General features: G+C 37.2%; 1 non-coding gene across 1 annotated transcript; it reads left to right on the top strand.

Moving 5' to 3' along the window:
• Window positions 1-284: 284 nt before the first annotated feature.
• LOC130978764 (small nucleolar RNA R71) lies at window positions 285-392 on the top strand. Its single transcript, XR_009086380.1, has one exon. It is a non-coding gene; the product is annotated as a small nucleolar RNA R71 (small nucleolar RNA).
• The last annotated feature ends 15,319 nt before the right edge of the window (window positions 393-15,711 follow it).

Below are 15,711 nucleotides of genomic sequence, written 5' to 3'. Positions count from 1 at the left end.
CTTTGAGAGATCAAATTGACTTGTTGAGTCAATATCTTGTTCTGAGCCAAAATGGCATTCAGAGTATCAATCTCAAGAACTCCTTTCTTCTGATTAGTCCCATTGTTCACAGGATTCCTTTCAGAAGTGTACATGAATTGGTTATTTGCAACCATTTCAATTAGCTCTTGAGCTTCTGTAGGTGTCTTCTTCAAATGAAGAGATCCTCCAGCAGAGCTATCCAAAGACATCTTGGATAGTTCAGAGAGACCATCATAGAAAATACCTATGATGCTCCATTCAGAAAGCATGTCAGAAGGACATTTTCTGATCAATTGTTTGTATCTTTCCCAAGCTTCATAGAGGGATTCTCCATCCTTCTGTCTGAAGGTTTGGACTTCCACTCTAAGCTTACTCAATTTTTGAGGTGGAAAGAACTTTGCCAAGAAGGCATTGACTAGCTTTTCCCATGAGTCCAGGCTTTCTTTAGGTTGTGAATCCAACCATGTCCTAGCTCTATCTCTTACAGCAAAAGGGAATAGCATAAGTCTGTAGACCTCAGGGTCAACCCCATTAGTCTTGACAGTGTCACAGATTTGCAAGAATTCAGCTAAGAACTGATGAGGATCTTCCAATGGAAGTCCATGAAACTTGCAATTCTGTTGCATTAGAGAAACTAATTGAGGCTTAAGCTCAAAGTTGTTTGCTCCAATGGCAGGGATAGAGATGCTTCTCCCATAGAAATCGGGAGTAGGTGCAGTAAAGTCACCCAGCACCTTCCTTGCATTGTTTGCATTGTTGTTGTTTTCGGCTGCCATGGGTTCTTCTTCTTTGAAGATTTCTGTTAGGTCCTCTACAGAGAGTTGTGCCTTAGCTTCTCTTAGCTTTCGCTTCAAGGTCCTTTCAGGTTCAGGGTCAGCTTCAACAAGAATGCCTTTGTCTCTGCTCCTGCTCATATGAAAGAGAAGAGAACAAGAAAATGTGGAATCCTCTGTGTCACAGTATAGAGATTCCTTGAGGTGTCAGAAGAACAGAAAAATAGAAGAAAGAGGTAGAAGAATTCGAACTTAATCAGAGAGAGTTTGAATTGTGCATTGAGAAGGAGTGGTACTCCATAAATAAAAGGATGTGGGAAGAGGGGAAGAGAATTTTCGAAAATTAATTAAAGAAATTGAAAACATTTTGAAAAAACACTAATTAATTTTCGAAGATCAGAGTGGGAGAGAAATCAAGTGATTTTTTTGAAAAAGATTTTGAAATTAGAAGTCAAAAAGATTTGATTGAAAACTTATTTTGAAAAAGATGTGGTTAAGAAGATATGATTGGTATAAAAAAAATGTGATTGAGAAGATATGATTTGAAAACAATTTTAAAAAGAAATTTGATAAAAAAAATTAATGACTTGCCTAACAAGAAAAGATATGATTCAAACATTAAACCTTTCTCAACAGAAAAGGCAACATACTTGAAATGTTCAATCAAATCATTAATTGTTAGCAAGTATCTTTGAAAAAGGAAAGAAATTGATTTTGAAAACATTTGATTCAAAAGATATGATTTGAAAAAGATTTGATTTTGAAAAACTTTGAAAACTTGAAAAAAAATTGATTTGAAAACAAAATTCTCCCCCTTGTGCCATCTTGGCGTTAAACGCCCAGAATGGTGTCCATTCTGGCGTTTAAGGCCCAAAATGCTACCTTTTTGGGCGTTAAACGCCCAACCAGGTACCCTGGCTGGCGTTTAAACGCCAGTCTGTCCTTCTTCACTGGGCGTTTTGAACGCCCAGCTTTTTCTGTGTAATTCCTCTGCTGCATGTTCTGAATCTTCAGTTCCCTGTACTATTGTCTTGAAAATTGAACCAAGATCAAATAAACAATACATGCAAGACACCAAACTTAAAAGTAGACACTAGACTCAAACAAGAAACATAAAATCTTTTTGGTTTTTATGATTTTTAAAGTTTTTTGTGCTTTTTTCGAAAATTATATGGAAATAGAAAATAAAAGTTTCAGAATTCTTAATTTGGATTCCAGGAATCATTGCAATGCTAGTCTAAGACTCCGGTCCAGGAATTAGACATGGCTTCACAGCCAGCCAAGCTTTCAAAGAAAGCTTCGGTCCAAAACTCTAGACATGGCCAATGGCCAGCCAAGCCTTAGCAGATCATTGCTCCAATAGCAAGATTGATGGAGATCAACAAGCTCTTGTGATGATCAGTTGAAACCTCGGTCCAATAAGATTAGACATGGCTTCTCAGCCAGCCAGATTTAAACAGATTATCATGAAACACTAGAATTCATTCTTAAGAACTCTGAAAAAAAATACCTAATCTAAGCAACAAGATGAACCGTCAGTTGTCCATACACAAAACAATCCCCGGCAACGGCGCCAAAAACTTGGTGCGCGAAATTGTGATCACTACACAACTTTGCACAACTAACCAGCAAGTGCACTGGGTCGTCCAAGTAATAAACCTTACGCGAGTAAGGGTCGATCCCACGGAGATTGTTGGTATGAAGCAAGCTATGGTCACCTTGTAAATCTTAGTCAGGCAGACTCAAATGGGTATAGTGATATACGAATAAAGCATAAAGATAAAGATAGAGGTACTCATGTAATTCATTGGTAGGAACTTCAGATAAGCGTATGAAGATGCCTTCCCTTCCGTCTCTCTGCTTTCCTACTGTCTTCATCCAATCCTTCTTACTCCTTTCCATGGCAAGCTTATGTAGGGTTTCACCGTTGTCAGTGGCTACCTCCCATCCTCTCAGTGAAAATGTTCCTATGCTCTGTCACAGCATATGGCTAATCAGCTGTCGGTTCTCGGTCAGGCCGGAATAGAATCCAGTGATTCTTTTGCGTCTGTCACTAACGCCCCGCCTGCTAGGAGTTTGAAGCACGTCACAGTCATTCAATCATTGAATCCTACTCAGAATACCACAGACAAGGTTAGACCTTCCGAATTCTCTTGAATGCCGCCATCAGTTCTCGCCTATACCACGAAGACTCTGATCTCACGGAATGGCTGGCTCGTTTGTCAGGCGAGCACTCGGTTGTCAGGCGATCAACCATGCATCGTGTATCAGGAATCCAAGAGATATTCACTAGAGCCTTGGTTGCTTGTAGAACAAAAGTGGTTGTCAGTCACCTTGTTCATAGGTGAGAATGATGATGAGTGTCACGGATCATCACATTCATCAAGTTGAAGAACAAGTGATATCTTGGACAAAGAACAAGCGGAATTGAATAGAAGAACAATAGTAATTGCATTAATACTCGAGGTACAGCAGAGCTCCACACCTTAATCTATGGTGTGTAGAAACTCCACCGTTGAAAATACATAAGAACAAGGTCTAGGCATGGCCGAATGGCCAGCCTCCCAAAGTGAGTTCAATCATAAAAACATGATCGAAAAGCTCCCTAATACAATAGCAAAAGGTCCTACTTATAGAAAACTAATAGCCTAAGGTTTACAGAGATGAGTAAATGACATAAAAATCTACTTCCGGGCCCACTTGGTGTGTGCTTGGGCTGAGCAATGAAGCAATTTCGTGTAGAGACTCTTCTTGGAGTTAAACGCCAGCTTTTATGCCAGTTTGGGCGTTTAACTCCCATTTAGGTGCCAGTTCCGGCGTTTAACGCTGGAATTTCTGAGGGTGAATTTGAACGCCGGTTTGGGCCATCAAATCTTGGGCAAAGTATGGACTATCTTATATTGCTGGAAAGCCCAGGATGTCTACTTTCCAACGCCGTTGAGAGCGAGCCAATTGGGCTTCTGTAGCTCCAGAAAATCCACTTCGAGTGCAGAGAGGTCAGAATCCAACAGCATCTGCAGTCCTTTTCAGTCTCTGAATCAGATTTTTGCTCAGGTCCCTCAATTTCAGCCAGAAAATACCTGAAATCACAGAAAAACACACAAACTCATAGTAAAGTCCAGAAAAGTGAATTTTAACTAAAAACTAATAAAAATATACTAAGAACTCAACTAAAACTACTAAAAACATACTAAAAACAATGCCAAAAAGGGTACAAATTATCCGCTCATCATGCTCAAAGCCTTGGATCCTTTTTACCCTTGTCTTTTGGTTTTAAGGGTTATTGGCTTTTTCTGCTTGCTTTTTTTTCTAAATTTTTTTTTCGCCACTTTTTTTTCGCAAGCTTTTGCTATTCACTGCTTTTTCTTGCTTTAAGAATCAATTTTATGATTTTTCAGATCATCAATAGCATTTCTCTTTTTCATCATTCTTTCAAGAGCCAACAATTTTAACATTCATAAACAACAAGATCAAAAATATGCACTGTTTAAGTATTCATTCAGAAAACAAAAAGTATTGTCACCACATCAATATAATTAAACTAAATTCAATGACAATTTTTGAAATTTATGTACTTCTTGTTCTTTTGAATTAAAAACATTTTTCATTTAAGAGAGGTGAAGGATTTATGGAATTTATTCATAGCTTAAAGACATAGTTACTACATACTAATGATCATGAAGTAGAGACACAAAACATAGATAAAAACGAAAAATAGAAAAAATAAGAACAAGGAATGAATCCACCTTAATGGCGTCTTCTTCTTGAAGGACCAATGATGTCCTTAAGCTCTTCTATGTCCCTTCATTGCCTTTGTTGCTCCTCCCTCATTACTCTTTGATCTTCTCTAATTTCATGGAGAATGATGGAGTGCTCTTGATGTTCCACCCTTAATTGATTCACATTGTAACTCAAATCTTCAAGAGAAGTGTTGAGTTGTTCCCAATAGTTGTTGGGAGGAAAGTGCATCCCTTGAGGCATCTCCGGGATTTCTTGGTGATGAGCTTTCTCATGCGTCTCTTGGGTTCCATGAGTGGGCTCTCTTATTTGCTCCATCCTTTTCTTAGTGATGGGCTTGTCCTCCTCAATGAGGATGTCTCCTTCTATGATAACTCCAGCTGAGTAACATAGATGGCAAATAAGATGAGGAAAAGCTAGCATTGCCAAAGTAGAGGGCTTATCGGCTATTTTGTAGAATTCATGGGAGATGACTTCATGAACTTCTACTTCCTCTCCATTCATGATGCTATGAATCATGATGGCCCGATCCACAGTAACTTCAGATCGGTTGCTAGTGGGGATGAGGGAGCATTGGATGAACTCCAACCATCCTCTAGCCACAGGCTTGAGGTCCAGTCTTCTTAGTTGAATCGGCTTGCCTTTTGAATCTCTTTTCCATTGAGCTCCTTCCACACATATGTCCATAAGGACTTGGTCCAACCTTTGATTAAAGTTGACCCTTCTAGTGTAGGGGCGTGCATCTCCTTGCATCATGGGCAAGTTGAACGTCAACCTCACATTTTCCGGACTAAAATCTAAGTATTTCCCCCGAACCATTGTAAGATAATTCTTTAGGTTTGGGTTCTTACTTTGATCATGGTTCCTAGTGATCCATGCATTGGCATAGAACTCTTGAACCATTAAGATTCTGACTTGTTGGATGGGGTTGGTTAGAACTTCCCAACCTCTTCTTTAGACCTCACGTCGGATCTCCGGATACTCATTTTTCTTGAGCTTGAAAGGGACCTCGGGGATCACCTTCTTCTTGGCCACAACATCATAGAAGTGGTCTTGATGGGCTTTGGAGATGAATATTTCCATCTCCCATGACTCGGAGGTGGAAGCTTTTGTCTTCCCTTTCCCTTTTCTAGAGGATTCTCCGGCCTTAGGTGCCATCAATGGTTATGGAAAAATAAAAAAGCTATGCTTTTACCACACCAAACTTAGAATATTGCTCGCCCTGGACCAAGAGATGAAAGAAGAGAAGAATAAGAAGAAAAAAATATGGAGGAGAGGGGGAGAGGTGTATTTGGCCAAGAAGGAGAAGAGAGGTTTGTGTTGTGTGAAAATGAAGAAGAATGGAGGGGTTTATATAGTGAGGGTTGAGGGAGTAGGTTTGGCCATTTAGGGTGGGTTTGGGTGGGAAAGAAATTTGAATTTTGAAGGTAGGTGGGTTTTATGGGGAATAGTGGATGGATGTGAGTGGTGAAGGGTTTTGGAGAAGAGTGTTTATTAGAAAGAGAGGATGAATGTTGAGAAGAGAGGAGAATATGATAGGTGGGGATCCTGTGGGGTCAACAGATCCTGAGATGATCCTGTGGGGTCCACAGATCCTAAGGTGTCAAGGATTTACATCCCTGCACCAATTAGGCATGTAAAATGCCTTTCCATGCAATTATGGCGTTTAAACGCCGAAGTGATGCATGTTCTGGGCGTTCAACGCCCATGTGCAGCATGTTTCTGGCGTTGAACGCCAGTTCCATGCTTGTTTCTGGCGTTCAGCGCCAGCTCTCCTCAGGGTGCATTCCTGGCGTTTGAACGCCGAGATGTTGCTTGTTTCTGGCGTTCAGCGCCAGATCCATGTTCTGTTCTGGCGTTGAACACCAGCCAGATGCTCCTTACTGGCGTTTAAACGCCAGTAAGTCCTTCTTCCAGGGTGTGATTTTTCTTCTGCTGTTTTTTATTCTGTTTTTAATTTTAGTATTTTTTCATGACTCCACATGATCATGAACCTAATAAAACATAAAAAAACAATAAAATAAAAAATAAAATTAGATAAATAAAAATTGGGTTGCCTCCCAATAAGCGCTTCTTTAATGTCAATAGCTTGACAGTGGGCTCTCATGGAGCCTCACAGGTGATCAGGTCAATGTTGTATCGTCCCAACACCAAACTTAGAGTTTGGTTGTGGGGATTCAACACCAAACTCAGAGTTTGGTTGTGGCCTCCCAACACCAAACTTAGAGTTTGATTGTGGGGGCTCTGTTTGACTCTGTACTGAGAGAAGCTCTGCATGCTTACTCTCCCTTATTACAGAAGGATAGCCGTGTGCCTTAAACACAAGGTAGTCCCCATTCAATTGAAGGACTAATTCTCCTCTGTTAACATCTATCACAGCTTCTGCTGTGGCTAGGAAAGGTCTTCCAAGGATGATGCATTCATCCTCCTCCTTCCTAGTGACTAAGATTATGAAATCAGCAGGAATGTAAAGGCCTTTAACCTTTACTAACACGTACTCTACCAATCCATAAGCTTGTCTTACTGACTTGTCTGCCATTTGTAATGAGAATAAGGCAGGTTGTACCTCAATGATCCCCAGCTTCTCCATTATAGAGAGTGGCATAAGATTTATGGTTGACCCCAGGTCACACAGAGCCTTTTCAAAGGTCATGGTGCCTATGGTACAGGGTATTAAGAATTTGCCAGGATCTTGTTTCCTTTGAGGTAAAGTTTGCTGAACCCATGTATCTAGTTCACCAATGAGCAAGGGAGGTTCACCTTCCCAAGTCTCATTACCAAACAATTTGACATTCAGCTTCATGATAGCTCCTAGATATTGAGCAACTTGCTCTCTAGTTACATCTTCATCCTCTTCAGAGGAAGAGAAGTCTTTAGAGCTCATGAATGGCAGAAAGAGGTTTAATGGAATTTCTATGGTCTCTATATGAGCCTCAGATTCCTTTGGGTCCTCAATAGGGAACTCCTTCTTGGTTGGGAGACATCCCATGAGGTCTTCCTCATTGGGCCTCACGTCCTCCCCTTCCTCCTTGCATTCGGCCATGTTGATTATATCAATAGCCTTGCACTCTCTTTTTGGATTCTCTTCAGTATTGCTTGGGAGAGTACTAAGAGGAGTTTCAGTTATTTTCTTACTCAGCTGGCCCACTTGTGCCTCCAGATTTCTGATGGAGGACCTTGTTTCACTCATGAAACTTAAAGTGGCCTTAGACAGATCAGAGACTAAGTTTGCTAAGTTAGAGGTGCTTTGCTCAGAATTCTCTGTCTGTTGCTGAGAAGATGATGGAAAAGGCTTGCCATTGCTAAACCTGTTTCTTCCACCATTATTAAAGCCTTGTTGAGGCTTTTATTGATCCTTCCATGAGAAATTTGGATGATTTCTCCATGATGAATTATAGGTGTTTCCATATGGTCCACCCATATAATTTACCTCTGCTATTGCAAGGTTCTCAGGATCATAAGCTTCTTCTTCAGAAGATGCTTCTTTAGTACTGTTGGATGCATTTTGCCATCCATTCAGACTTTGAGAAATCATGTTGACTTGCTGAGTCAACATGTTGTTCTGAGCCAATATGGCATTCAGAGCATCAATCTCAAGAATTTCCTTCCTCTGAGGCGTCCCATTATTCACGGAATTCCTCTCAGAAGTGTACATGAATTGGTTATTTGCAACCATGTCAATAAGTTCTTGAGCTTCTGCAGGCGTTTTCTTTAGGTGAATGGATCCACCTGCAGAATGGTCCAATGACATCTTAGAGAACTCAGATAGACCATAATAGAATATATCTATCATGGTCCATTCTGAAAATATGTCAGAAGGACATCTTTTTGTCATCTGTTTGTATCTTTCCCAAGCTTCATAGAGGGATTCACCATCTTTTTATTTGAAAGTCTGAACATCCACTCTAAGCTTGCTCAGCTTTTGAGGAAGAAAGAATTTAGCCAAGAAGGCTGTGACCAGCTTATCCCAGGAGTCCAGGCTATCTTTAGGTTGAGAGTCCAACCATGCTCTAGCTCTGTCTCTTACAGCAAAAGGGAAAAGCATGAGCCTGTAGACTTCAGGATCTACTCCATTAGTCTTAACAGTCTTACAGATCTGCAAGAACTCAGTTAAAAACTGATAGGGATCTTCTGACGGAAGTCCATGAAACTTGTAGTTTTGTTGCATTAGAGCAACTAATTGAGGTTTCAGCTCAAAATTGTTTGCCCCAATGGTAGGGATTGAGATGCTTCTTCCAACAAACTTGGAAGTAGGTGTAGTATAATCACTAAGCACCTCCTTGCATTATTGTTGTTAGGTTCGGCTGCCATCTCCTTCTCTTGTTCGAAAATTTCAGTAAGGTTGTCTCTGGATTGTTGTAATTTAGCTTCTTTTAGTTTCCTCTTCAGAGTCCTTTCAGGTTTAGGGTCAGCTTCAACAAGAATGCCTTTTTCCTTGTTCCTGCTCATATGAAAGAGAAGAGAACAAGAAAAGAAGAGAAGAAGAATCCTCTATGTCACAGTAAAGAGGTTCCTTATTGTTAGTAGAAGAAGAAAGGGAATAAAGAAAGGAGAATCCAAACAGAAGGGTGAGGATAGGGATAGTGATTTGAGATGAAGATAAGTGAAGAGAAGTGTTAGTAAATAAATAAATAAATAGAAGAAGATGAGAGAGAGAGAATTCGAAAATTAATTTTGAAAAGCAGTTAATGATTTTCGAAAATTAACTGTGAAATAGAAATAAAACTAAAATTTAAAACAATTAGTTAATTTTAAAAAGAATTTTGAAAAAGGGATGAGATATTTTCTAAAATTAGAGAGGAAAAAGTAGTTAGGTGGTTTTGAAAAAGATAAGAAACAAACAAGAAGTTAATTAGTTAGTTGAAAAAGATATTAAAATCAAATTTGAAAAGATAAGAAGTTAGATAAGATATTTTGAAATCAAATTTTTGAAAAAGATATGATTTAAAAAGATATGATAAAAAGATATGATTAAAAAGATATGGTTGAAAAAGATTTAATTTTTAAAATTTAAAATTAATTACTTAACTAACAAGAAACTAAAAGATAAGATTCTAGAATTTAAAGATTGAACCTTTCTTAACAAGAAAATAACAAACTTCAAATTTTTGAATCAATCATATTAATTGTTAGCATAATTTTCAAAAATAAAGATAAAACTAAGAAAAAGATTTTTGAAAAATATTTTAAAACATTAAATTTTTGAAAATTAAATAAAAAATGAAAAAGATTTGATTTTTGAAAAAGTTTTAATAAGATAAGATTTTTAAAATTAAAATTTTGACTTGACTAACAAGAAAACAACTTATTTTAAAAATTTTTGACCAAGTCAACCCAAGATTTCAAATTTTTGAGAGAAAAAAAGGAAAAGATATTTTTTTGAATTTTTAATGATGAGAGAGAAAAACACAAATATGACCCAAAACATAAAAATTTTGGATCAAAACACAAGATGCATGCCAGAACACTATGAATGTCAAGATGAACACCAAGAACACTTTGAAGATCATGATGAACATCAAGAACATATTTTTGAAAAAAATTTTATGCAAAGAAAACATGCAAGACACCAAACTTAGAATTCTTTAATGCTTGGACTCTAACAAACAAAAAATGCATATGAAAAACAAGAAAAGATACAAAACAAGAAAACATCAAGATCAAACAAGAAGACTTACAAAGAACAACTTGAAGATCATGAAGAACACTATGAATGCATGAATTTTTGAAAAATGCAAGAGATTTTTAAAGCATGCAATTGACACCAAACTTAAAAATTGACTCAAAACTCAAACAAGAAACACAAAATATTTTTTATTTTTATGATTTTATGATTTTTTTTTGTGTATTTTATTTTATTATTATTTTTTTTTTCGAAAATAATTTTTGGGAAAAACGAAAACAAAGAAAAATTTTGAAAAATTTTTGAAAACTTTTTTGAAAAGAAAATTACCTAATCTGAGCAACAAGATGAACCGTTAGTTGTCCAAACTCGAACAATCCCCGACAACGGCGCCAAAAACTTGGTGGACGAAATTGTGATCATCAACAATGGCTCCAAAGACTTGGTGCTCTCCAACATAAATCACACTTTGTCACAACTCCGCACAACTAAACAGCAAGTGTACTGGGTCGTTCAAATAATACCTTACGTGAGTAAGGGTCGATCCCACAGAGATTGTTGGTATGAAGCAAGCTATGGTCATCTTGTAAATCCCAGTCAGGCGGATTCAACTATATTAAGAGATTATTGGATTTTCGAATAAATAATAATAAATTTAAACAAAAAATAAAGATAGAGTTACTCATGTAATTCAATGATGGGAATTTCAGATAAGTCTATGGAGGTGCTGTGTTCCTTCCGAATCTCTCTTTCCTACTGCTTTTATCCAATCTTTGTCACTCCTTTCTATGGCAAGCTGTATGTAGGGCATCACCGTTGTCAATGGCTACATCCCATCCTCTAAGTGAAAATGGTCCAAATGCTCTGTCACAGCACGGCTAATCATCTGTCGGTTCTCGATCATGTTGGAATAGAATCCCTTGATTCTTTTGCGTTTGTCATCACGCCCAGCAATCGCGAGTTTGAAGCTCGTCGCAGTCATTCAATTCCGGAATCCTACTCAGAATACCACAGACAAGGTTAGACTTTCTGGATTCCCATGAATGCCACCATCAATTCTAGCTTATACCACGAAGATTCTGATTAAGGAATCCAAGAGATATGCACCCGGTTTAAGGTAGAACGGAAGTGGTTGTCAGTCACGCGTTCATAGGTGAGAATGATGATGAGTGTCACGGATCATCACATTCATCATGTTGAAGTGCAATGAATATCTTAGAATAAGAACAAGCTAAATTAAATAGAAAATAGTAGTAATTTCATTGAAACTTGAGGTACAGCAGAGCTACACACCCTTAATCTATGGTGTGTAGAAACTCCACCGTTAAAAATACATAAGTGATGAAGGTCCAGGCATGGCCGAATGGCCAGCCCCTAAAATATGATATGAAATTCGAAAATAGGGAGAAGGACCGGATATGTGGTCAAAAGACTAGATAGTCAAAGACATCTAATAAACTAGGAAAAAGTTCTATTTATACTAAACTAGCTACTAGGGTTTACAGAAGTAAGTAATTGATGCATAAATTCACTTCTGGGGCCCACTTGGTGTGTGCTTGGGCTGAGCTTGATCTATCCACGAGCTGAGGCTTCTCTTGGAGTTGAACGCCAAGTTGTAACGTGTTTTGGGCGTTCAACTCTGGTTCGTGACGTGTTTCTGGCGTTTGACACCAGAATACAGCATGGAACTGGCGTTGAGCGACAGTTTACGTCGTCTAATTATGAAGAAAGTATGGACTATTATATATTGTTGGAAAGCTCTGGATGTCTCCTTTCCAACGCCGTTAAGAGCGCGCCATTTAAAGTTCTGTAGCTCCAGAAAATCCATTTTTAGTGCACAGAGGTCAGATTCCAACAGCATCAGCAGTCCTTTGTCTGCCTCCTATCAGAGTTTTGCTCAGGTCCCTCAATTTTAGCCAGAAAATACCTGAAATCACAGAAAAACACACAAACTCATAGTAAAGTCCATAAATGTGAATTTAGCATAAAAACTAATGAAAACATCCCTAAAAGTAACTAGATCATACTAAAAACTACCTAAAAAACAATGCCAAAAAGCGTATAAATTATCCGCTCATCAGGCATGCGTATGCGTCACTTCACGCGTACGTGTCGCTTCCATTTCACCATCCCATGCGCACGCTTCACTCGACACGTACACGTGGATCGCCTTGTTTCGCACACTTCTTTTCTCATCTTCTCTCCATTTCTTTCCTTCTTCTTTCTTCTTCCCTTTTTCTACCCCTCATCTAACACTTCCAAACACCGTTGATAACCATTCCTTTTTAGTTAGTTAGTTAATTAGTTTGTTAGTTAGTTTAATTTTTATTTTATTTTTTCTTTTCCATTATAAGTGTTGGATTATTAATCTTGCCTACTGTTAATTGCTACTGATTACTGATGAGATGTTAATTTAACATCATTGTTGTTAATTTTCATTGTTGGATTCTCTTGTTGAGGTTACAAGTTATTACTTGGTTTTGAATTTTTCAAGCTTAACTTTTGTGGATACCAAGTACATGTGGCATTGCCTTTCAAGCATTCTAATTTTTTTGAATTGCATGATTTGGCCACCACGTGATTTGAACTCTTTTCTTTGATTAGGCAATTTCTTGATGGATGTTGAGCATTTATCTTAATGCATTGTGTTTCATGATCATATGCATCCATATGTTTTTAGCTTGAATGCTTTCATGCTTCTTTATTGCTTGTGTGGTTATCTTAACCCACAAGTTTAAAGCACCTCAAGCACACTAGAACGACTGAAGTGCATGTTCCTTTTGTGTAACTGTGACACAATTTTTATGTTGGTGTGTGTGTTCTAAACCGCGCGCAACTTAGAAGGCACACTCACTTTTATCCATGTCACACATTGGGTCACTGACTTTATTCTAGTGATCTACTTTATTCCAACAATTTATGCTTTCCTATTTTTGCATTTACTTTTCTTACTATCCTGCCTTCTACTTTCAGGATGAGTCATCTTAAGCAAAAATAGAAGCGGAAGAAAGAACATGCAGTAACCGGTTGACCTACTAGCTGACGGTGGCAATATGGAGAATCGCCGTACCCCCTTGTTCATCCTTAGATGCACTGAGGACGGTGCAAACTTTTAAGTGTGGGGAGGTCGTCCGATCAATCGGCATTTTTGGGTCACAAGTTTCTAATCCCAACACTTTTGCATTTCATATTTTTTGGTCTTCTAGTATTCTTAGTTGCATTTTCTTATTCTGCATATATATACAACATAAGCTTAGTTAAAATAATGATATTTTTCAAGAAAATTATCTATAGAGCACCCCAATTGATTTGAGTAAAAAATTTTCATTGAACTTGCTTGAATTATATACATTGAGGATCATGTTTTGAGCTAAGAACACACAACCTTGTGAGATTTTGAGCCTAATTGTGTGGTTACGTCTTATAGCCACTTTATTTTCCTTCTTGTGTGCATTTTTCTCTTTCTATGATTGCAATCTTTGATTTATTTGATTCTTTATGTCCATTATTTTGTGTATTCATACATTTATATGATTGAGGCCATCATTTCATTTAGCTCACTTATCCAAATAGCCTTACCTTTTATCAACCATTGTTAGCCAATTTTGAGCCTATTTTAATCCCCTTTGTTCTCAATATTAGCACATTACAAGCCTTAAAGCGAAAAACAATAATGGTTCTTTATTTGGATCTTTGATTAGCTTAGGCTAGTGAGTGTGTGCATCATTCAAGTGTGGGAAAACTTGGGACATTGGTTGGGAAAAGGTGTGTGTTATATTTTTGTTGAAAATAGTGGAAATTAGGTACATACTTATGTGTTAATTAAATGTAAAACCATATGAATTGATACTTTTGTATATACTTTATTGCAAAAATAAAAAAAAATGAGGAAATAAAAAAAGAAAAAAAGAAAAAAATAAATAGAAAAGAAAGAAAAAAGAAAATCAATAAAAAAAGGGGACAAAATGCCCCAAAGCGAAGCTCAATAATAATCAATGCATATGAGTTATGATCAAGGGAAAAAATGCATGAGTGTGTGAAAAAGTGAAGAATGGGTAGTTAGGTTAGCTTTGAAATTGTATAGGTGGTCATATAGGCTAGGTGGAAAGTTTAAGTTGATCAAAGATTCAAATCTCAAGCTCACTTGACCATATGCATCCTACCTTGACCCTAACCCCATTACAACCTAAGAAAAGACCTCATGATATATGTATGCATTCATTGAATAATTGTTGATTGTGATATGAAAAACAAATCTTAGAAAGCATGATTAGAGGAGAATTGAGTGAATCAACCCTATACACTTGAGCGACTAGAGCGGATATACATCCTTTCATGAAACCTTTCTTAGGGCGTGCCATTGATTGAATTGAAAATTATTTTTCAACTTGCTTGGAGTATTCTTTTCATAGAACATAGAAAAAGAGCTAGAACAACATACCTTGTGAGATTTGAGCTCTAATAGATGGTTGCACATTTGGAACCAAAAAGTTTATTCTTGTGTGATTATACTCCTTTTTATTGTGATCTTAGGTTTGCATGAAACTATATGTCCTGTATTTGGTATTTGAATGCATTTAGTATGATTGGGGCCATTTTTGATATTGAACTCACTAACCATATGGCCAACCCTTACATTCACCTTTGTAACCCCTTTTTGAGCCTTTAAATCCCATTTTGTTCGGATTCTAAGCACATTATTCTCTCTAAAGTAAAAAACCATTGATGTCCTTGAATTGCTTCTTTGATTAGCTTGGGTGGAGTAGTGTGTGTCACTCAAAGTGTGGGGAAAATTTATTGGAAAACATTGGTGATGAAGTTACATGGCATATTGATTGTGAAAATTGGAAAATGGGTCATTACTCATGCATTCATTGTTCAAGACATATGCATATCTTGTTGCTTCTGGAAACAAGAAAATTTTGGTTTTGAAAAAAAAAATATTGTGCATAATAGCATATGAAATGAAAAGCTAAATAAAAGGATGCATATGTTTGTATTTTGGAAAGAAAATGCATGAGTGGATGTGAGATAGGTGATAAATGATAGTTAGGTTGTTTCGTTATGTGTATATAGATGATATAGGATTAAGTGGACACTTGAGCTAATCAAAGATCTAATTTACTAAGTCCACTTAACCATATTAATCCTACCTTAATCCTAACCCCATTATAACCCTCCAAAGACCTCATGATATTTTTTTTCATGTATCAAATATTAGTTGATTATTAGATGATATGAAAATCTTTGAAAAACATCATTAAAGGAAAATTAAGTGATTAAGCCCTAAACACTGAGCGAATAGAGTGAATACACATCCGGTGAGGGGTTCGATCGCTCAATTCTATATTCTTGTTTCTTATATTGTATCTTCTTGCAAGTTGCTTGTTAGTTTTGAAAATCTCAATTCAATTCTTTGGACATTGTTCATTGTGCATTGACTCTTTGTCTAGACCCTAAGGCTTTCTTGGGATTGATTGGAATTTTATGGTTTGTTTCTACCAACTTTCAGTAGAATAGATTTTAGTAGGTGATATCTAGGTTAGTTGCATGCAT

Source organism: Arachis stenosperma, chromosome 4, assembly GCF_014773155.1.
Source record: "Arachis stenosperma cultivar V10309 chromosome 4, arast.V10309.gnm1.PFL2, whole genome shotgun sequence".
In the NCBI taxonomy this organism is placed as follows: domain Eukaryota; kingdom Viridiplantae; phylum Streptophyta; class Magnoliopsida; order Fabales; family Fabaceae; genus Arachis; species Arachis stenosperma.
Note: the sequence above shows the minus strand (reverse complement) of the source record. Positions and strands in the feature narration are given on the sequence as shown.